At 37.9% G+C, this 23,973-nt stretch overlaps 1 protein-coding gene across 7 annotated transcripts in view; it reads left to right on the top strand.

Moving 5' to 3' along the window:
- The first annotated feature begins 5,613 nt into the window (after window positions 1-5,613).
- Window positions 5,614-23,973, top strand: part of PLCE1 (phospholipase C epsilon 1) — a 156,860-nt gene continuing 138,500 nt past the window's right edge. For 3 of the 7 annotated variants that reach the window (XM_084524890.1, XM_084524889.1, XM_084524888.1), the window contains exon 1: window positions 5,614-5,876. The gene's annotated coding sequence lies outside the window, so the exon portion shown is untranslated. Of the gene's footprint in view, window positions 5,877-18,950; window positions 19,037-19,151; window positions 19,234-23,973 lie in introns of all 7 variants that reach the window. The other 4 variants (XM_084524892.1, XM_084524893.1, XM_084524891.1 and 1 more) reach the window with 3 other exon arrangements.

Here is a 23,973-nt window from a genome sequence, read left to right as displayed (position 1 = left end):
TAAGTCCTATGAGAACAACAGCCTATTGGAAAAGGCAACAAAACTCCTGGCAGTTTACAGAATTCCATCCCCATTTCCTCCATGTTATTAATCATTAAATTTCTATACGTGCATGGATCTGTATCTGTGCAAAGGAACAACTTTGGGGAAATTTCAAAGGAAAACACTACAAGATTTTGAGATATACTTTTTACGTAGTGGGCACTTTGAATAATCCAATATGAAGTAGCTGAACATTAAGAAGAGCAGAAGTATTAACTCTGAATTTTTAAACTAATTTTAAAAAATATTTTATAGCTTTAACAGTTCTGGCTGGTTACATAAGCAAATTGTTGCATTGGTTCTTGAATTTGCTCTAATATACACTATGGCAGGTTGCCAATAAAGGATCTGAATACTAAATTGGCCTTGTAGACTGGTTGTTGTTTAGACATGGGCATTAAAGAAAATGGTTTTATAATAGAGATTTTATAATTTATTATATGAATAACATATTGTCCTGGCTGCTTGTTTAAAGTGATGACAGAGCACTGGCAAGTTAGCTCACTTGTTGGTTTCTGACAAATCCCTGCATACAATAATGATTTTGTATCCAAAGTAAAGGCATAATTAGGAGTTGTTAAAAGAACTGCCTTCTGTTAAAACTCCTTTGAAATTGTAAATCAGGAGGAAAAAGCCTAAAAATAAAATAATGTTCAACAGGATTAGTCAGGTGAACTTGAACAGTAAATGGGATTGCACAAAGATAGATGAATCTCGTTAGCTTTGACAAATCAGGCTTTATTGTTTGGATGCTCAGGACAATAGTCCATCCTGGTTGAAACATGCAATTTCATTCAAGAAACAACACATTTTATAATTACTAACTTATCAAAGACTTTCCTGTGCACTTGAGAAACTTTAAATCTGAGACTGTACGAGGAAGCAATAAAGCAGCCATCTCAATACTGAAGATTTTCATTATGGCTGTATAATTTGGCCTGGAATGTCAGTGTTGATTACTTACTACTGCAATATTGCCAATTTTTATATACTATTTTTGACCCCCAAGTTCTCATAGATTAATCCATTCATCAATATGAATTTTATATCTTTTGTTTTTAGGAAAGATTTACAGAAAATTATGATGTAATGCCTTTATTCATTTGGTAGCGTTAATACTTTGACTTCCATTGTTTACAGCACGCCCTGAACTGTAATATGAAGTAAAGCCAAGTTGTTCCTCTGGTGTCTAAAAGACTTGTATTCTAGTACAATTTCTAGCTTTAAAAATAAAAATAATGAAATAATGGTGTAGCAAAAATTCATACTGAAAATAGATCTAAGTTGTATGGTGAGTATACAGCTGAGGCATAAAAGACCTTGTTAATTGGATCTGTGTCAGGAGTTACTCCACTGAAATATGAAAATTGTCAGATTAAAACCTATATAGCCCCCCCCAAAGCCATAATACAATGATTCCATATTTATATATTCCATATTTATATGTTCCATATTTAAATTTATATTTATATTCAATATTCCATATTTTTATATATTTATCCTTATCAGAAATACTTTTTCTTAGTGATATGTGAAAACAATGCTGATTTTCTTTCAAATTTACTTCAAAATATTTTGTAGCTCTTCCAAATATTAATTGCAAGACAAATTCACTAATGATTCAAAAGTCAAGCAGCTAATGTAAATTCTACATTAAGCATTTCATCATATTAGTGATTTTAAGAAGTTATTTATTTTATCATTTTTATTTCTTCTTCCTAATTGAAATGTCAAAAATTTTCAAGCATGGTCATTCGGCTTTCAGGATGACCTCTGTGGCAGCTGCTGTTTATAACAGTCAGCTGGGCAAATCAAACCTCACATCACGTAAAGGGGCACCAAGTCTTTAATATAGTCGCAAAGCCCCTGAAACATAAGAAACCTCCAGTCCAGAGTTAATCTTTTAAAATCAGTTCCTGAGATTCAAACGTTTTGTCTTCCATATGTTTATTATATTGAATCAGCAAAGTAATGACACAGATTTTGATTATTTGTCTAGCAAGCACAATAAAATAATTTCAGTATCAGGCATTTACTGAAATAATTGCTGTTTTAGAGGAAACTGTCGTTCCATAAAGACTTTTCTGCTGGGGCAGAGTCACCATCTGCTGAAGACAGAGTTGTGCTTTGCAGAGAGTTGGGCTGCCCTGCCAGAGCCGTCTTTGCTGTATTTCTGCTGCCTCTGCCCATGTAGACTGAACCATTGGGCTGAAAGAAGCGAGAAATTCACTACAGATAAGGCCTGTGTCTTCCTTCCTAAGAAAAAATGCCTATCCATTAGTAAATCACTGATTTTTTTGCTGTACTGAAACCAGAGTGCAGTTAAGAAGACAGTCCTTATTTTCATGTGTTTCTAATTTTCTTTTAGAATTTGTTTGCATGAGCCTGTGTGCGTGCTTTTCTGCAGTCCTAGCTGAAGGGTAAATTTTGGAGCTAAGCCCGAGGAAAAACCTTTGGGCTTTTTTTTTTTTTTTTAAAAATTAAAAGCATATTTTACATGTTTTATGTAATTTGTTAAATAAATTGTTTGAAAATATTGTTACAAAATACCGTGATTAAAGACAAAATACCCCTTTATACATCAGGTTTTAGGCAAGTGAAGTTGAGCTCAGAATGTGCACACACAATAAAAAAAATAACCAACAGCCAGGTATTCTTGAGCACTGATCCTAGCACTGTAGCTGCTTTTCCTTCTGGATGTTGCAAAAATTGCCTGAGTAAGCTTGCACAGCTTTGGTTTCCCCCTCTGTGTAATGCAAATAATACTTACCATCTTGCAGGGATGTGTAGAATTTAATATTTATGCATCACTTGAAGTTGAATTAATTTTTTTTAACTCTGACTCCAAAAACATGATGGGTTACTTGTTAAGAGCTAAAAGACATACCAATATTTTCTGGAAGTCCTGTATTTTTCTCTAGCTATTAATATTCTGTAGAACCCTGGATCAATAAAACATTATATCTGAATCTCCACCTTGAGCATATGTGTTTGCTTTTTGTCACTGGTGGATCTAGCAGCACGGTAAAACGGAAGTGTTGTCTTTCTGCATTGTCAGGCCAGATAGAGAAGTGTGATGAGTGACAGCTACTTCTCATGAAGAGCTGGGGAAGTCGTGTACAGTGAGAGAAAAAGGAAAAATGAAGCATTCTTAAAGCACTTTATGCTTGGTCAAGAAATTTAAAAAGAAACCATGCTCCACAAGTCCATTCTGGTGCACCAAAAAATAGTTTCTTCATCTGTGTAGTGCTGAGGTCACACAGCTCAAAATTCACTCCTGCAAAGCTGGGTCTTCCTAAGGAAATCTGCTTGCAGCACCTTAGAGGACTACATAGTTCATCTGGAATGGAAAGAAGATGGCTTGCCTCAGTCACAGGTGTGCAGTGACTACAGACTCATCTTTCTCATGATTTGTGTATAACTTCTAACTTGGATTCAAAAGAAGAAATCCCATTAAAAACTAAGTAGTTTTTAACTGGCATGCTAAGTTGTTCCACTGGTGTGTGTTTGAAGTTACACAGATGCCTAATCCTTTTGATTATGATCAAAGCATCCTGAGTCAAGGGTATGGTGACTTCTCCAAATTTTCATTCTGTAAAATGTATCACTTTCTTTTCAGTACAGTATACCTTTTATTGGTGGAGTATTGCAAGCTGAGAGAAAGTGCGAACACATTGTGAAGGAAAATTTATATATATATTTTTCCACTGGAATAATGTGATAATAACTTTCCTGCCCTTTTAAAACAACTGGAAAAGCAGAGAGAAACTGGAAAAAGCTTTCATGGAAAGGTTCCTGTTGCCTGTGTGTTTAGAGGATAATTCATTGTCACTGTTGTAGTGTTGAAAATACATTGCATGATCAGTTATTAGTTACTGTGCTTCTGATACTAAAAAATGTAAAGTACACTAGCATATTAGTAATGGACTGTACTCAGGGTTGAAATTCAGTACACTGAAATAATACATGAAAAAAAAACACACATAGATTCTACAGAACATGAATTGGAAAGGATCGACTAGTCCAGTTTTACTTTTTGCAAACTACTGTGTTACAGCATTGCTACGCAGTGAATGGAATCTGGGCCACACTGGAGTCAAGGAGACGGCTGCAATTTTTTGAACGACCCAGATCGTATCCTACTGTATTACAGTACAGAATGATTATTATTACATGTTAATTGGCTGATTTAGTTCAGATTAGCTATGTCTCTTCTCCTGAGCAGTAACTGATTTTGATGTTATGCTGCTAAAAAGATTGAGGTGTTTTGCCATGGTGGACATTTTCTCTTGTTATTCTGATAATCAGAACCTGTAGGCCACTTCATGAACGAAATTGAATAGTAAGCGTAATTTCAGGCAGTGGTGAGTGACTAAATACAATCACACTGTGTCTGGCATGATTTATTAAGAGAAACAATGTAAAGTCTTTGAAAATACATAACTTCCAGAGACTTTCTGTGGTTAATTTCACTGGCTGTTTGACACACTTCTTCAGCAGTTGTGTCACCCTCACACAGCAGTTATGACAAGGAGGTGCAAAGTGTTTCCTGAAGTATCAGAGTACAACATATATCAGTAAATCTGCCTTTCCAGTGTTCAGATTTGTTCTTCCCTTAGAAAACAGTGTGACGAGCTCCTTGCACTGGAAGGGAATGAAGTAAATTAACTGCAAGTTTTACAACCCCGTACTAGGACACAATCTCCACATAACTTAGTTATGAGAATTGGTGCCCTTCATGTAAAAACGTCCAAAATAAAACCGTGTTATCTATGGCCAACTTACACCTCTTTTAAAAAGTAAAATAAATAAAAAGGGAATGTTTCCTTCAAACTGAAACTTTATGAGACTTCTTCTTCTTGTTTTACCCTGCATGGAAGAGACCGCATGCAAAGATGCACAGCTGACTTCACCGAAACTGTATTTTTCCACCGTGCGGCTGGAAACCGTGCCGCGTTTCCCCCACACCCCTTCCACAGGCTCCGCTCTTTCTTCCCGGAGATAATGGCTGGCACGGGCGCGCAGCGCACGGTCCTGAGCCCGCTCCTCAGCTGAGCCGTTGTTTCCACTCCCGCAGCCCGCGCTCCTCACCGAGCAGCGGCCAGGGTGCTGACGAGAGACAAAAAAAAAAAAAAAAAAAAAAAAAAAAAAAAAAAAAAAAAAAAAAAAAAGAAAAGCAAGAAAGAAAGAGAGCACCTCGTGGGCTGCTGCCGGGCGGGGGTCGCGCCGACATTCCGATGCGCTGAGGCAGCCGCGACCCAGCCCGCCCCCGGCCCAGCCCCCGCTCCGGCCCCGGCCGCCGCTGAGGGGGGGAGCTTGAGGCGATGCCTCCGGGCCGGCTCGGGGACGGCGCCGGGCGTTTAGGCGAGAGGTAGGGCTGGGGTGTTCCGCGGGCTGTCCCTCAGCACCCCACTGCTCGCAGGGCTGGGGGGAGCAAATAACGGGCCCCCCCGGTGGGCACAGCCGGCCGCAGCGCCGCCCCCGGGGCCGCGGAGCGCACCCCGCCCGCTGCCGGACACCCGCTGGGGGCACGGGGCGGGCGCTCCCCGGGGATCCCTCCCCGGCGGCCCCGCGGCTGAGTCAGCCGGCGGCGCTGCCCCGGGGCACCTCCCTCCCTCCTCTTTCCCTCCCTCCCTCCCTCCCTCCCTCCGCCGCCGTCCCGCAGCCCCCGCCCCCGGCCCCGTCCCGCCGAGGCAGGCGTTGGGCTCGCTCCGCCGCCACGGGCAGCGGCGGCCGTGGAGCTGCGGGGGCGGCCCGGTCCCGCAGAGCCCGCCGCCGGCCCCGGGAGGAGGAGGATGAAGAAGATGAAGAAGACGCCGGGGGCACGCTGAAAGGTGCGTGCCCTGCTCGCCCCGCTTGAGCGGCCGTCGGGCTCCCTTTCGGCCATGTTCCTCGCCCCCCGCAGGGCTGCAGAGCCCCCACGTTCAGCTGCCACTCGGGTGGTGCTGCCCGTGCCCTGCGAGCCCTTGCGGTTCCCGCTGGCTGTCCGCTTTTTTCTCTTTTATTGCCGCTCTTCGCTATGGAAGCGCGGGGATGCTGCAGGGGGCCTGAGCCCGCAAACACTCGGACAAGTGCTTTGGGTGAAGTGTTTGTGGGATCGGGGACGGGGAGGCGGGTGCGGGGCTTATCGGAACTGCGGCACGCTCTTGGGATGCCACCGGCATAGGTGGTGTGGGGAGGAGCCCGGGGAGGCGGCTCTCAACCAGGTTTCTGCTGAAGGAGCTGTGAGAAGCATACGGAAACGGGTACAAAATCAACCGTGCTTCAAGGATCGGTCAAATGCATGGTGTTCCCTAGTTAAGGAGCTTGTGTGAAGAGTAGAATTAGGCTTGCTGTTGTATTTAAGCAACAGAAGTTTGGTAAATATTTTAATCCCAAGCACGTTATATACTTTCGTGTTTGGAAGGGTGTTGGAGAACCCACTGGTTGTGGAAGAGCCATTCAGCCACTGTTGTGGGGCAGCAATCGCTGTGTGGTTTAAGAAGTCATGTGTTTCCAACTACAGATAATTACCTCTGATCCCTGATAGCTCATCCTGTGAAAAGTCAAAGGCAAGCAACCTGTGTCTGTGATTGTTACAAAAACAAAACAAAAAACGCCTAAACAAATCTGGGAGCAATCAAACAAGGTGAAAGCAGAACCAGATGCAACCTTCAGCCTACTAAGAAGTGCTTGGTGTTTTGTATGGCCAATGAAATACTACAGAGAGAAAATCCCAAATCATAAAAGACTATGTCCTCTCTGTACATAAGTTAGTAAAGGTTTACTGAAATCTCTTAGTTGTATACAGTCTATTCATGTTCTGCCATTTTGAGGTATTAATGTAGTATGTAGAGAGAGCTCATTTCTGTTTTCTCCCATGCTAAAAAGTTTGTTCTTAAGACTCTTTGTGACCACAGACTGGAGTGTGCAGCTCCTGGCCTCTCAATTCATGATGATTTCATGTGATTTAACTTACCCAATAAAAGTGTACTGTTCAAGCCAGCATTCTGACAGTTTAATAAATGGAAAAAATCAAAGTCACACTTTGTTTGAGAAACTTGAAAGTCATAGTACAGAATAAAAAGTTTCTGAAAACTTTGTTGGAAATCATAGAACAAGTTCATGAAAGAGTTGATGAGATAACTGAAGGTTTAGGAAATTTATGAAATGAGGAAAATAAATTCTCTATAGCAAAAGTTATGCAAAAGAATGTTGTGAAACAATTTGACCACTTTTTAACTACCTGCAGAAGAAAGTTTTTGTTTGTTTTTGTTTAGTGTGTATGTGTAGGGACAGTTTTATTTAAGAGAAATATGAATATCAAGATCCAGTGAATAAAACCTGCACCAAAATCCAGAATGCCAGCAAGACATTTGTGGAAAAGACACTGTGTAGCTGTTCATGAAGGACTGTGGTAGATATTTGATGACTGGAAATATTTAGCTCAAGATAGAAACTCTTTTGGAGAAGAACAATTGTAATTTAGCAATAGTTCTTGGATTTGAAACAATAATTAGTTAAAGGAAGACTTGAGCTATAAAGGAGGCAAAAAGTAATTAATCCATGTAAAAATAGTTTTAATCAGCTTAATTTACCTGCATGTAAGTGGTTCTTTGGTGGTTTAAAAGAAGAGAATCTTAAAGACAGCAATTTGAAAGAAGGATTGTCATTTTGTTTTCTGTTTGTATGGCACCAACCACAAAATGGATACTGGTTTGTGATTGGGAGCCCTGGACTTTATAAGTGACAATAGTATTGTTAACAGTAAATCACATCTTTTTTTTTTTTTTTTTTTTCCCCCCCATGTACTTTTTGAAAATTCCTGTAACCCAAATATTGGAGTGAATCATGTGGCTCCACCACAGACAGACTTAGTGTCTCACCTGTTCACACTGCAACCGTTGGTGGTTTCATTTCAGTGAGGGCTATCAGGTTGTATTGGGGCCTTTCATGGGCAGTCTGATTAATTTTTAAAGAACGCTGGTCATCACGGCTTCATTATAGAAAGTTAGCATGCTAACATGAAATCCATGTTTTTCCTTAGCTTTATTTGGTCCCTTTTCAAGCTGCTTTTACTTGCCTTTAGAAGAGGTTGCTGCACGTGTACTTGAGGGCCTGTGTGGCTGAGTGCGTATTATACGAGAGCCGTGCCGCTTACTCTGCCTTCTCCTTTATTTGTCTTGGCGGACCTACACATGTATCTGCTTGTGGGTGGGGTTTCCATAGTCATGGTTCTGCCAAATATTGGTCATATTTCAGTCTTAGATTTTCTTGAGCAAAGCTTCCTCAATTTACAAAAAACACAAAAAAGTAATGGGATTTGTGTGTAAGAGTTGAGGATAAAGTGGCGACAGTGGCATTTTCCTTGCATTTCCTATATCAGGAGCTCTAATTCTGGAGGTACAGAATTTTGTTCTTACTTGAAACAGTGGAGTTAATTTTTTAGATACATCACTGTGGGATGAAAATCTGTCCCTTGGTGGTCTCATGTATATCAGACCACTCTCCGTGGGACAGGGTGGCGTGCTGATGTCTTTGTGCAACACGCAATTCATGTCACTGGTTTTAAGCTAGGCCATCTATGGTACTCCCTTCTCCACTGCCCAGTCATTCATAAATCATCCAACATGTTCAAACAAATGCTACACGTGCTTGCCATCAGTTACCAAAAATGGGTGAACTGTCAGAGCTAGAAGTACTGAGCTCAACTTTAAGCTCTTTCCACCAGATATATCCTTCTTTCAGATCCCACTAAGTTTCTTGAATTTATAGACAGCCGGTGATGGAGCCTCAGGTAATACCGGCTCTTTCAGTGAACGATTTGAAATAGCAGAGACCCAAACGTTGTGAAATATGTGATGTGACAGAGAACTGCCTTCTGTGCTCTTGACATCTGAAATTCTTACATAGCCCAGTATAACTTCTGGGTATGGATATGGTGCAGGTTTCAGTCTCATGCAAGGAAGTGTATTCTGTAGGCCAATGTATTTACTGTAATATTTCATTCACAGAAGTTTGAGCTATATCAATAGTTTAAGTAGGCTGTCAACTCTTGGATACTTCTTATTCTATGTTGCTATCAGTAATTAATACTTAATTTGGTATAACATTTCAATGGAGCAGCTCATTTAAACAAATTGAATATTATTAGATTTTACAAATGCCATACCACTTCATAATATTGAAAGTACTTGAATATTTCTTTTTTGTTGTTGTTCATACTGAAGTATTTTAAAAAAGACAGAAAAAGTGGAAACATTGAGCACAAAGGCAAAGCTACCATTTAAAAACATTTATTTTGGGGGTAATGGTTTTATTCCATTAGTATGCACAAGTGCTGCATAACTTGCATCTAATAATAGTATGTTTTCTTAAACAGATGACTCTCCAGTTGCATTGACCTTGCCTTGTGTCGTAGGACCTTGCTGTCTGTTGTTTCAGACAATGCGCTGATGTGAGACCTCTCCTCCCACAGTATTTTTCTGCATCTGTGCTACAGCACACAGCAAGAATGCTGCTGCAGCGATCTCTGGTATCTGAGGTTTTCGTTACACTGCATCTTCGTTCTAACATTTTTATAATACATTCCTTTATTCCAAATACAAAACTCTATTGCTTGGATTAGGTGAAATTCTTCATGTAGCAGTGCAAGGATCTTTCAGCAGTATTAATGGCATTTGGTTTCCCTCTGGAATTCAGCAAGATAAAAAGGGGTCATGTAGCAGAGGAGCTACTGCTTTGTCCACTACCAGCAACTCGCATTAAAGAACAACCTGTAGATTTCCTCTTGCAGAACTTCCTTGATGTGAATGCCTCCTTTTAAATTCCCTCAGGATTGCTATGATTGTTTTGAATTACAGCTACTTACCAAATTGAAAAGGAAAAACAAAACCCAATGTTTTAATATCCAGGTTGAATTGCCTTCTGAAGAAAATATTCTATTTTTGTTCTAATTTTATGTAGTTTTCATACTCTTAACATTTCACACTCTTAAAATTTTTCAAACACATTTTTCTAATTTGTAAATGTAGATTATAGTTATTCAGTTGATGTTAAAATGCATTTATAATCTGATTATGTTGTTGGTGGGCAGAGATTTTAAAAAATGGTATTGCTAACTTTTAGTAAAATTCACACTTGATATTTTTCAAGTATATTGGATGTTCTGTGAAGATATGTTTTATTTCTTTTGAAAGCTATGGGAAAAGGATCTTACTGCAGATATTTCTTGTGAAAACTTAAAGTCTCTGCTCAGTCTGTCTGCACCTATTGTAGTTCAACAGGCTTATGGGAAGTGGTGAAAGTAGAGGAATATCTCTCCAAGGCTGCAACTGCACAGATAGATCCCTGACTGTAAGAGACTGTCTCTCTGTTTGTTTCTATAATTCATGTTCACTCTTTAGCTGTGCTGTGAGCTGCTTTTCTGTAACATCTTGAGTGGCAAAAGTGTCAAAGAGTACCAGGCAGTCTTGAAGTCTTTCATATTGCAATACTTTACATTTTTCAGATGAATAATACTCCGTAACGTGAGTCCTCTAGAGCCCTTGACATTTTTCAGCATAGCTGTTACTTTTGTGAATGGTCTGTTGTTTGCATGTTTCCTCAGAGAACAAAGTGGGCATACAAAAAGGGGGGAGTCTTACATAATTACCTTTTGATTTGTTGTGATTGCACCTTTTCTTTTCTTTCTTTCTTCTTTTTTTTTTTTTTTTTTTTTTTTTTTCCATAATAGTGCATTTATGGAAGAGGCAGCAAAAATGGGAACTATAAAATCAAACAAAGCTGTGTATATTGGAAATATTTTCATCTTAATAAACACTCAAAATGTTGCTGTTATAAGTGATTTGAATATACATCTGCTCTTATTCTGTGCTTTAATTTAGCGAAGTGTAAATAAGAAGCCCCACTTTGGTGGTGGTGGTCACTCAGTAGAGACAGAAATGAAATACAGGGAAACATTTTATAAAAAAGGATAGCTTCGTATGTGTCTTTAACTAAAATGCCTGCCTGTTTAGAGACATTCCCAGTATCATTAGCCTGAGCAATTTGGGTGTGTGAGGCCAGTTACAGGGCTTTTCCTTTGTATGTTTTATTTTCCTAGGGTGAATTGGGAAAGTAGCTATCACCATGTCATCATCTACCACTGAAATACAATTCTGGCAAGTAATACCATCCAAATTAAATACACTAATCTTTGGATGGTCTTGATACCAATATGCAATATGTAGACTCAGTGGTTCAGTTCCAAGACTGTGTGTTTGGCATTGTTTTACCTTTGTTTGTTATAGAATGATCTGTTCTTGTAAGATGCAGCTGTTGGAGGGTGCTTCTAGTAAGTACTGCATGGTGCTCCCTGCACACCAGTAATTCATCCAGTTCTGCTCATTCTGCATGCTTTCCAGTTTCACCTTCATCTCCATAGTGCTAAATCTTGCGTCCTTTTATCCAGAGTCAGATGCTAAGCAGGTGTGGTTGATACTGGGGGAGGGTGACACCTTTTGATTCTTTTGTCTTTGGTACTCTTGGTTTGACATAACTGCAGTGTAGTGTTAGTGTATTGGCAGTTGTTACCTCAGACTGTGTTATGTGGAGTTAGAGATTGCTTTCCACAAGAGGAAATCCCATGGTTGCGTGCTGTCAGTTCCTGCAGCATGACTTTTGGTGAATGGAAGTGAGGAATGTCTCTGTTTTCAGGGTGTGTTTCTGTGTGCCTATCAGGGATGCTTGCCTCAGTGAGCATGCCCTTGCATTCCTGCACACTGGACACCTGCGGAAGCTGGGCCTAGCTTCTTGAGAAAGGGTCAGATCTAGCAGAAGGTTGTCTGTGTGTTTACACACTGCAAAGTCTACTCATCCCACAAGCATGTCGTTTGACAGTGCTGTTCCCATTCTCTGCACAAGACCTTTCAGTGAGCCAACATTCAGCCAAGCAGCTCAGTCACACCTTTCCCCTGTGTTGCAGAAAGTCTGCAATGTTTCTGAAAAAAAACAAATTATTGTATTTTACTGTGAAGGGAAAAGTAGAAAGTTTGTCTTTCCTAAGCATTGAATCGGCTCTGTGTGTATTCCGATCTCATACCTAAAAGCACTTTGCCTCCCATAACTTTAAAAATATGGGATCTTCTATATTATGTCATAGAAACCCACAATTGTTTCTGTGTTTTGGGTATATAGTTCATGGGATGTGCCTCAGTTTCAGTCAAAATTATAGAATAGTTAGCATTAAGATGTTACCATTCAACTAATTAATCAAATTTAAAGATGCCAGCTACATGTATAGTGTTACCTCATATCTGAAATATTGGAAGGGGTCCTAACTTCATATGAAGTCAATGTTATGACTTTTCTAATTCTTTTTTAAGCAAGAGTAAACCTCAGGTCTTTGCTGCATCTGTCAAGGTGTTTCTGGATAGATTCTTCTTGTCTCTTGAAAACTATGCTAGTTTAGCCCAAACCTATGTAACATTGGATGCTGTTCTTTTTATTGTGTTACTTATTCCATGCTGGCTGAAATACAATGTATATAAAAACAGTTTTTGCTGTCCCATTGACTTTTGGTCCCCTATTAAAACAGATTTAAGAGTGTGTTGTAATTTCCAACTACAGGGTTGGAACAACTTGCAGTCTGAACAAAAAAATGTTTTTTTTTAATAAAAAAAAAAAAAAAAAAAAAAAGACACAACAAATTGAAGGAGAAGGGTTTTTTACTTAAGCCAAACTTCCTTCTTAGTATTTATCCAGAAAACATTTGTAGATGAAGATCTAGAGTTTAAACTTGCTTGGAAATATAGTTGAATCCCAAAGTGCATGACTCAATTGTTTCTGTTTTCATCTAACTTTCCTGAAATCAAATGTAAGTTAAGTATATCTGTAGTACCCAGGTACCAGAATGTCGTGTTCATTGAGATTTAGTGGTCAGTTTTGCTATATAGCAGTAGTGTCAAGTTATTAATGTTCTTTCCTGCTTGTCTTGAGCAAATATTGTCAGCTACCAATGTAGTTGTGCTGGTTAAACTTGATACTGCTTATATATAGTTATGGAAACATTTTGGATTTGTTATGGAGACAGAATATTTATCTTTTAAAATGTCAGTGTAGGTAAGAGGGACTTATGAATCTTTAAAGTTATTAAATGTACTATTTTTCTAGTGGTCTGCTGAAATTCTTCTTGTTCCAATGAATTATGAGCTATAGTAGTGTTTTATTTGTAACTGAATTTCTCTGTCATTCAGTTATGAACATTTTTTTGAAAAGGGTTTTGCTCATTGTGATTATGCTTGTGCAGCAAATTCTGTAACTCCCTTAAATCTTAAAACTGTAATGTTCTGTGTAACAGGAGGTATAATCAACTAAGGTGGATGTAGAAAATATAAAACAATTTTTTTTTTAGATTGACTTATATGAAGCAATAAGAATTTCTTGGAAATCAGCAAGAATTTAGGATATAAATAGACCTTTCCACTTTTCCAAGATAAGGAAATACTAAAATTTTAGATTTATTTGGTAGAATCAGAAAAATAATAGGTAATTTGTGATATTAATAAGTGAATCATATTCACATTTGAAATTAATATTCATAATTTTTTAGTCACTCTAATCAAGTCCATTTTAGGGGTATATCAATGAACTGATTTTATTATGAAAACTGTGTTGTCAGTACCAACTGATGAATGCATTGAGTTCCAAGTACTCATTACCCACTGAGTATGGCTTAAAGCAATGTGGAACATTACTCTTTGTCTTAAAGCCCTTATTGTTCACATTTTCCTATTGTTTTCATAACTAAATATTCTATTTTTAAAGGTATGAGTAATTATATAAGAGTACACCTAGTGGCTTCTAGAAAAAACAGCACAGTTTCTGAAACTGAGTACGTGACTGCAAGAATTAGCAGTACTGTGAAGCCAATTTAGAAATTTAATTCTCCACACTATTTGAACTGTGATTCTAGACTTGCAAGTCATGTTCAGTAGTGGTTTGCAGAAATAAACAGTTCCCTAGACAGCAGGCTATAAAACAGGTCAGCGTTAAAATATGCAATAACATCTTTCAAATGGCCATATAGTAATGGACTACTATGGCTGCCTGAATTCTTTTTCAGGATCCAGATCATAACATCTGTTTGGTGTTTTGTTACCTGACAGGCCTAACAATGGTAGGGGTGTATAGGCAGTAGTGGGTTTTCAGAGTGTTTTTGCAGCTACCCCTCCAGAAGAGGCAAGTTCATGTGTTCCCTTAAAATTTGAAAATGCTATTCTCGACTTAGCCAAAATCTTCCTCCATGATTGTGTCATCCACTCATTTTGTCCCACATACTATTTATTCTGCTGTGCAAGTTGCTAATAATTTTTTTTATCCTTAACAGGCAGTTAAGAAAAAAGACAAAAGATAACGTATGGCAGTTATAATGGTGCAGCACAGGATTATCCTGTGTAACAGCTTTGCACCCCTGGACTTCATCTCAATTGAGTGCTTTATAGAAAGGTGCTTGGGCTTGATTTATGAGTTGGGGGAGATCTGTAAAAATACCTTGAGGAAGGTGTGTGCAAGGCAAAACTGTTTGGTATAACAGTATTTGAACTATGACAGCCAATAAAGTTTTTAACCTGTACGTGAGTCATTCTCTGCTTTGAGCTCACATGTCTTCCTCTGACTTGACATGATGCTCTGATTACTATACTTTTGTCTTATAATGCTATTTTCAGTCTTTTATCAACTTTTCTGTTTTCCCGAGCCCAAAGGACGCTATTGTGGATACCAGAAAGCCCCCAAAGAAAATAAATAAATAAACCCAACAATAATAAATAAATAAAACCCATACCCTTCCTTACTCTTTTTGCTTGAATTTACATTTACTGATTTTTTTAAACATTTCACATACACTTAAATTGTTAATTTCATAGAGTCAAAAAGCTGATAGCCCACTCCCTGATAGTCTCATGTTTTTCCCACATAACCCATCTTGCTTACAGTAAAGCTCTATTCTGTTAGTAACCATATGCATCCCAATAAAGGTTTTAAAGTTTGAATTGAGACAGAGACTGTCTCAGCTCTTGGCCAGCAAATGCAAAGAAAGTTGGCCATGTTCCCTCTTCTTGCCAGAAAAGCAAGAAAGCTGGGGCCCTTCCTCTGTCAAAGAAAAAGGGAAGCTCTGATCTTTCTTCTTATGGATTTGCACGCACTAAGTCCCTGACCTATTCTTGGTAGAATTTCTCAGTCTCTTGGTTTCGAGATGTGGCCCAAAGCCCCCAGGAAAACAGCTGTCATGTACAGGGAACTTGTAGAGCTCAGTCTGTCCTTTCTCCTCTGACTACTGGTTTGACAGTACTTTTTCCTCTCTAGTTAGTCATAACATATCAACAAAAAGCCTCTCTACACTAATAGTATGGTTTTTAAGCATGTTACTTTACTCTGCTACTTTTTATACTAATTTATGCTGTATTTTTTAGTATGTAATGTACACATGAATGCATTATTAAAAGAGTTCAGATGTTGTCATCATCTAGTACCCTACTATTGTGGGTTGGGGTGTAGGCAATTTCAAAGCCTGGTCTTCTCCCATACAGAGCTTTAAAACTTTCACTATTCTGATAATCTGACAATCCATTAAATGATGTAAATGATGTATGACTATATAAAATAAAGTAAGAATATTAAGAAAAAAGGAAATTATCAGTAAAGTTTAGGCTCATTTTTTAACATATACTGGTACATTTTAAGACGGTTTAATTCATTATTGCCAAACATTTTTTAAGACATTAAAAATCACAATGCTGAGTTTAATAATTTTACAGTAATAATAACCACTGGAATTTATTGCTAAATAGAACTGAGAGACGATCTGAATCTGTTCTGTCCATATACATGTATGTTAATCATGTTAATTACATGCTGGAAAGTAACTAAGGCACTGACATAGAAATTTGTATCTATTAATTCTATGAACTGACATAAAACTTAAGGCATGCAAATGCATGACATGAAACTGCAGCATGCAAACCACCAGGATAAAGCTTCCACACTGTTGTTGTTGTTTGATTGATTCCTGTTTAAAAGAGTTCAAAATATAGTTTAAAGGGTGAGTCTACTGCAGAATTTACTTTTCATTTCTGTTTCCACTCTGGAAATTTGGTCCGAGCTCTCAAATTCAGAGTACTTTATTTCTGCCACAGTGATTATCACTGTTAATAGTTATGCCAACAGTTAATTGATCTCAGACTTATTCTAATTGTCTTGTGGCTACAGAGCCACAAAAAAGTGGCTCTTAAAAAGTATAAACTTATTTTGTTAAAAAGGCAACTGCTGTTTGGACTACACACAAGAATCAAATTGGTTAATTGTAGAATCATCTTATAGCTTTTGTGTACGCTTCTTAACATAACTCTGCTGAAGTATATATTGAAGTTGCTATGTAATTTTTTTCTGGTGAGTGAATGATGAAACACATATTTAGGTGTTTTTTGGTCTATGAGTCATCGTAATGATAGGCAATTATGTACGCCTGAATTTCATACAACCATTGCACAGTTATATAAATAATGTACACCTGACTGCTGGCTTCTTCCTCTACAGTTATGTGATTTTTTTTTAATTTTATTTTTTTTTGGTGAAAAGCCTTTTTCACAGATAAGTCACATGCAAGATAAGTGATAAGATGCATATATTGTAGTCTTAAAAATATATATATTGAAACAGTATAGTACTATTAGTGTTGCTTTATTTCCTGCTCCTGCTTTTATAATTACATTACAGTGCTTAAAGTCAGACAGTGTTAATGAACTGTTAATAAAGCCAGGAATTATGCAGAATCCATGAAGACCTTTGTGGGGGGAGCATGCTGTCTGGTTCTAATTTAGCCTGTTTTCAGGTTGCTCTTGGGAACTGCTCTAAGTTTGTAAATAAATAAATAAAAATAAAATAATGAAATAAAATCTATATATAAGAGATATACAGTAGATTTTGCTTCTGGAGGCAGAGCTTGCTTTACCTAAATTAAATTTCACTCTGCTGATTTTCTTAAAGGAGGTAAAAAAGTGAAAGTATTTGCAATAGCTTTGGAACTCAATAAAAATATATTTTGAATATATAGGGGGTCAGTGTGTGACAAGGTCTCTGTTGACAGGAACAATAAAAGCAGGTGTAAGGAGGTACTAAACAGTTTGCAACAGAAGTCCATTATAAAACAGGTGCCTGTTTTGAGGTGTGGCAGTAGCGTGCCTCAGAGAACAAATGAACAAGATTTGAAATCTCAAAGGACAGGTTAGTCTGCATTTACCTTTGCTGGTTTTATATGCTTTTTTTTTTTTTTTCCCCCTCCCCGCCCCCCCCCCCCCCCCCATAGTTCATTTGCTGTTATCCATGAACTTTATTCTAGATTTCTAGATAGTATTATTTTCCTTGTGTGTGATCTGCTTCTTCCTTGTTGGCTTCCCAACAACCAGCAAATGACATACAGGAAAGCAATGGCATCCGTAATGCAGATTTGTGTCATAGTTTGAAAACCCTAGATAAGCGGTGTTTCCTTATTCTGTTCTTTTGAGGGGGTGCTGTTAAATGTTTGGAATGTTTTCCATTTTCTAATTGTTTCTAAAGGAGACTGAACTATGTTAGTTTTTTAATTTTTTAAAGAGCTATTAGTAGATTCTACTTGTTGAAGAAAAGCAATATTTTCCTTTTATTCTCTGCACTGAATGCTTGGTATATTTTTTCCTTTCACCATGTTGTCTGTTTCAGTTAACATTTTATTTTTTGTCTTGTTAGGGGTGCTGTTGCCAGTTATTTTGACCTGTTTTCTTAAATGTATAATTTTTTTGGCTGGTGTTCTGAAGAAACTCTTCTGTGGGGGCGACTTTGTTTTATCTTTGTTTATTTATTTTTAATTCTGTAGCTCACAGGTAGCCTTTTTTTAAATCAATTACATAAAGTTAATCTCGTAGGGATAAGTCATTGCTCAATTTCATCTTTCTAGAGATGGTCTAAATTTCTGCAGGTCTGTCTGTAAACTTTTTTTTTTTTCTATTCCTTTAGAGAGAAGGATAAACTAATCTCTCTAATTCTCTTTCTCTCTTTTTAATTGGTTGAAAGGTAGAGAGAATTATCAGTAGTGTAGTAGTAGCTGAAAGTTCAAAGCTGAAGTTTGTGTTATCTTTCTTCTCCATGAGTGGGTACAGAGACTGCTGTAGTTCAGCAGATTGACTGAATAACTGTAATACAGATTTAACTTGCAGAATTTGTAGTGTAATGTCTCTTGGTTGATTTTTGTCAATGAAATCGATAAGAAATCTAAAATCTAAAATCTTTATTTGAAGAATAATCTCTGAAATCTTAATTTAAATCTGCATTTAAGGTGGTAAACTCAAAGATTGACTAGATAGAAGACTACTTTATCATAGCAAGGGACTGGGAGATTAAGTTATTGCTGTAATCCAATCCAAATAAATAAATCTACCTATATAAAATAGTGAATAAACTCTTTAAATTATAAGAGTTCTGTAAAACCACAAATAATTTTATCAGCAGTCAAAAAAAACCTAAAATTGTTGTTATATGGAGCTGTTTTTTATTTTAAAAATATGTGAGATACTAATTAGGAAAATTGAGAGCTGTTGTAGGCCCAACAGGTAATCTGAAGTACTCGTATAGGTGGTGCTGCAGGTAATAACCTCCCTGAGTAATCATTTAAAGCCACTTTTTCTACTTATCTCCAACAAGTTTGACAAGTTATGGCATGCAGCTGATACACGTTGTGTTACAAACTGTTTTGAAATGATTTTGTTTTTATACTGTTATGAAACATTACATACAATGTTTTTGTTGTAGGCAAAGCACTGTTGTTAGCTTAAGTTTTGTTGTTTTGTTTGTTGGTTTTGAAAATTGTGTAGATTACACAGACCATTAGTTTTCATTGCTTCCTTGCCTCTCCTCAGGGATCTCTCTTCATTCCAGATATTGTTTCATAACCCCCTCAGCTGCATGCCAGGGTCATTGATTGCTCCAACCATCAGTTCTCCAGGTGAGCGTGGGTATCTAGTGTACAAGTTTTTTTCCTTATCTAGATGAAGTCATTATTGCCATCTGGCACAAGAGAAGCCTGATTACAAGACTTTGTGCTGCTCCTTATCTTCTAGTTTGCCACCTGATACGGCCTGGTAGTGTTTGACTGCGCACTTCAGAGTAACCTCATCACTGTTCTTGGCCTTCCTGTTGCTGGTGACGTACAAATGTCCATATTCAGTGTGCTGTTCTGTGTTACTACATCATAAATTTCCTCAACAGTGTCTTATCAGTTGCCAGGAGAACGTGGTCCTAGCTTGCAGTGGGTCAAAGACCTCCCTGGCCAGGAGCCACAGGGAAGGGTAGTGGGAGGCTGAGCTGGGCCTGGAGCCCCCTCAGCAGATGCTGAGGGCAGTGTGGGCTGAGGAGTCAGGCCTGGTGTTAATCTGACAAGTCTGGTCGGAAAGCGAAAAGTGGCAGAGGACTGTGCCCACTATTGACTAGGACACAGCTCAGCCTGTGGGGGACAAGCCTGAGCTAAGAGAGCACCTAAAATGGCAGGCGGGAGTTGCAGGTGACGCTGGTGTGACAGTTAAGTACTTGGTGTGCACCCGGCCCTGACACTCCTTCTGAAAGAGATTTGTGCTGTCCTGTCCTGGGTTAGCACCACAAGCTTTGTGCTAGTTGCAGCAGTGGTTTGTCCTTATCGCAGCAAAATATGTTACAGTAAACAGTAGTTTTATCCCCATTTGGCTGTTACAGCCGAAATAACCTTGAGCATTTCAGCATGTATTTGCTGGTTTATCTTTTCCAGTACTTTTGTGGTTGGGTTCTTTGGCTTGTCTGACTGTGTCACTGTTTTCTTTCTTGTGCAAAGACCTTCTTTGCTAGGTCTTGGGACATCTATTGGGCATGTGTATATGTCTTCTGTCTTCTAGGACCTTTTTGGGCTAAATAGTAAGTAACTTGTTATCAACAAGGATGCACAATCAAATGAATCTAAAATAATCTTGCTTGACTGAGAAATTGTAGCCTATATATGTAACATTGATTTAACATATCATCTTATTACTTAAGCATATGGCTATTAGAACATACTGGGTATGTATATCTAGTTCAGGGGAAGAAACCAACAGCATTCCCTAGTAGCGTTTTCAGATTTTAATGAAGCAGAGTTGTTTGGATACTAGCAGAGTCTCTGGCACATATTACTGCTTATGTCAAAATAAAATAGGGTGTTCCAGAGAAGGAAGTGTCCTTTTCCAAATTATGACGGCATTTTTAGCCTGTTTTTTTCTTTCTTTTTTTTTTTTTTTCTTTCTTTTTTTTTTTTTTAATGACTTTACAAAGTCACACTGTGTCTCTTTAGGTCTTTTCCACCAACTTTTGAATTTTGCCTGTAACAATCAGTTTTATTACAAAAGTACAAATCTCAAAGATGCTAAAGACAGCATATTTCATGTCAATGTTATTCAGGTACAGAAGTTCTATAAATCATTCTGGCTGCAAAGGAGTTGTTCTGAGAGTTCACGCTAAGATAGCAGAGGGTCCATATAGGAGCAAGTCCTTAGTAATACCCCAGTTGTATGAAAAGCTTTAGTTTGAGCAAGTGTCTCCTTAGACATAATTAATTCAACTTAGAGAAAAATCTGAGAATATGTTACTTTTAGAAGTAACTAAGGTATGTAATGCTGTGTTCTGTTGTTTTTAGCTGCCGCTTACTCCACAAGGACATCAAATATCCTCTGAAATTTTTGTCCATTAATTTTGTCAACAACTTCACTGTGTTAAAATCGCCTTCCATCTATTCAGCTGAAAGTACAAGAACTTTTAAGAAATATAACAAACTTTGAACAAGCGATTGTTTGCATTAGATAAATATAGAATTAGCTTTTGGCACACATTCTTATTCCAAATAACTCTATTATGAAGACTGAAGTAGACTAAAGATTTGGGATAAAGTCCCATCTTATCAAGGGAGATGATTTTCATGTTTAGAATTCCAAATTCTCACTCTTCGTGAAGCAAGGAACTTGGCCGTACTAGCCAAGAGTGAGTTGTTTTACGATGGCTGTACTTGTTGAACACTTGCTGAATGTTATCTTTTTCTCCCCAAAGAAAGGATGAAACCCAGGTGCGTAGAAATAAGTCCCTGGTTCCAAAGAGGAATCTCACAAGCAGAAGGAAATGTTTAATGAACTACTTCCATAGAGGCTCTAAAAGATAACCAAGAAAGGCAATAAACGTGCATTTATTCAGCAGGGATGCAGGCTTTCATTGCAATTATTTTAAATATCCTCAAATAAAGGATCGCCTTTATAATCATATTATAATTGTATATGGAGGCAGGCTACCTTGGTCTTCAGATGCCTCTCCTTCAGAGGTTAAACTGTTAAAGAAATACAAGCAGAATTTAAGGAACATGGAAGTTGTTGTGAACATGCAGTTTTCTTTGTGTGTGGTTCCATTTATATTAAAGGTGTGACAGCATAAAGAAACATAATTGTCACCACAGATGTATTTCTATCCTATATATTTATTGAATAAGATTGAATTACTTCTATATTCTACTATAATGTGAGCTCCAATGATAAATACAAGAGCTTTTAAATGTCAAAGTATTTGATTTAAATTTAAATTTAAAATGATCACTTAAAAATGATTATATGGTCAATGACATCTTCTGTTACCATAGTAAATATCTTGGAATACTACTGAAATTATTTGCAGTTGCATGGTAATTTACTGCTTGCAGTTTTAATTCTAGCAGGAGCCAACAACATCTTAGAGATTACTTCATGGCTTGAATGAGTTAGATGTCAGGGTGGGCCTTCTCCCAGGGAATGATGTGGTTGATAAAACCATTGTAGGCCAAAAAAAAAAAAAAAAAAAAAGGCAGGATGGATTTGCTGAGCAAATACTGTCTGCTGCATTTGAGTAGTAGTGTTTTCAGTGTCACTGTGCTTAAAATGTAGAATAGAACAGTAGTGGTGGTATAGAAATTATTTCCTGTGTTTTCAGGGATGCTTGTAAGTGACACTTCTCAAGCACATAACTAATCCCTTTCTAAGCAAAACAACTTTTTTTTTTTCTCTTGCACTCTCTAGAAGACATGATGATAATATGCAGATGAGATGGCAGATACTCTCTTAAAATTCTTTTTTTTAAATAAATATTAAGATTCTTGAATGAATGGTATGCATAGGTCAAGAATGGTATACAAAGAAAATAATTTTGAGAAAGGACAAGACTAGCACAGTAATTTAATAATGTTAGTCTCTACCATTTGAAACATTTATCTATGCTTTTCTTTAACTGAAGTATAAACGTAGGGTTCTGACAAATGACTGAACTTTTTTCACTTACAGATTATCTTTTCATTTTTATTTAAAACATACTGAGATTACAATTTTAATAGACTTTTGTTATAGTTATGACAGCTGAGCTATAATATATGTTATTACTCATGTAAAGGCTTTTAATGGGACTACTGTAGCATAGCATAATATGAACATAAGTGTTAGTGTGGATTTATAGAAGATAAACTGTGGTGATGTAAGCACCTCTAATGTACTATCAGACTTTGAGTAGTTAGAAACATTTTTATTACAGATTTCTTCTGTTCTCACCAATGTGGATACAATTATGGCTAGTGGCATACATGCAGGACTGTGAGAGGGGTTAATTAGAGGATGCTTGAGTGCTTACACAAAAAAAAATGCAGCAAGGAAGGAGGAACAAGATGAGGAACTTAAGGTGTTCTTTTTTTCTTATCGTGTGACCTGGCTTGGAGTAATATTAAAACTTGAGTAAGACAACAGTTTGCATGGCAACGTGAAGTTGTAGTTATCCGAAATGTGTCACTGTGTCACTTCATGTTCCTTAAGAGCATGGTTTCCAGCTGGGCAGAAATGAAATATTACATGAGCTCAGATGGGAAGGCTACCTACCAGTGATGCTTCATTGTTAACTGGGACTAGATAAGAAAAGGGATTGCCAGATCTGGAGATTCCTGCTAGAGGGGCAAGGACTTCTGCCTTGTGATGCTAACTTCTCTGCTACCCCTTCAGGAGAGGGGAGGATTAGAGAGAATGGTGCTGGTAAGAACCATTTCCTAAATGCCTTGAGTCTGAAGTACTCAGTTAAAAGCTGCTGTGCCAAGGCTTGTAGATCCTTAGGATTGATACTTGTTCTTGCAGTGTCCAGATAAACCTACCTGTGTGCTTGTTTCTTTCACTGCCAAAACTTGGGTGCCATTGGAGACATAGATGGTGCTTCAGGCAGAGCATGGAGTATAGCAGGCATGCTGTGATGTCTCAGCCCTGTCCACAAGTCTGAAAAGTTCAGCCTGCTGTAGGGCTGGGCTAGCCAAGGCACTAACTTCTGAAGGCTTGAAGCAACTCAGACATACAGTATCCTTTGATTAAGGTGACATCTGTGAAAGCATCACTGTACCAAAATGTGCTAGCAAGAGAACAGGTTCTGAGCACGAAACACCAGTTCTGTTACTGGTCTACATTTCTGAAATTGTGTGTGTGTTTTTGTTTTGTTTCATTTTGTTTTGTTTTTCAAGAGAGAGCCTGCAGTCAGTCTCCTACTTAATTTTCCTTAATGTTCAGGACCTCATCTGGCTTTCAAATAATGTAACCTCTTCCTGTTCACAGGAAGAGTTTGATAGTGATTCTTTGAAGAGTGATAGTTTGACAGGAGGGAGTATAAATGTTTACAAATGACACTTGTATGCAGTCTGAGGTTCCTGTTGACTGTTTATTGTTGTGAACAGTATTTCAAAGCGGCAGATTTTTGAATCTGATAAGTTCTCAGAACAATAATGCTTGTATGCAAATTATTCTGTTCTGAATTAACATTTTGAGGCCACAGAGGTGACTGGCAAATGACAGGAAATGCATACAGTCATTCTTCCCATATTTATTATTTGTTTTAATGAAAGTCATT

The sequence above is a fragment of the Aythya ferina genome (assembly GCF_964211825.1).
Source record: "Aythya ferina genome assembly, chromosome: 7".
NCBI classification, from domain to species: domain Eukaryota; kingdom Metazoa; phylum Chordata; class Aves; order Anseriformes; family Anatidae; genus Aythya; species Aythya ferina.
Note: the sequence above shows the minus strand (reverse complement) of the source record. Positions and strands in the feature narration are given on the sequence as shown.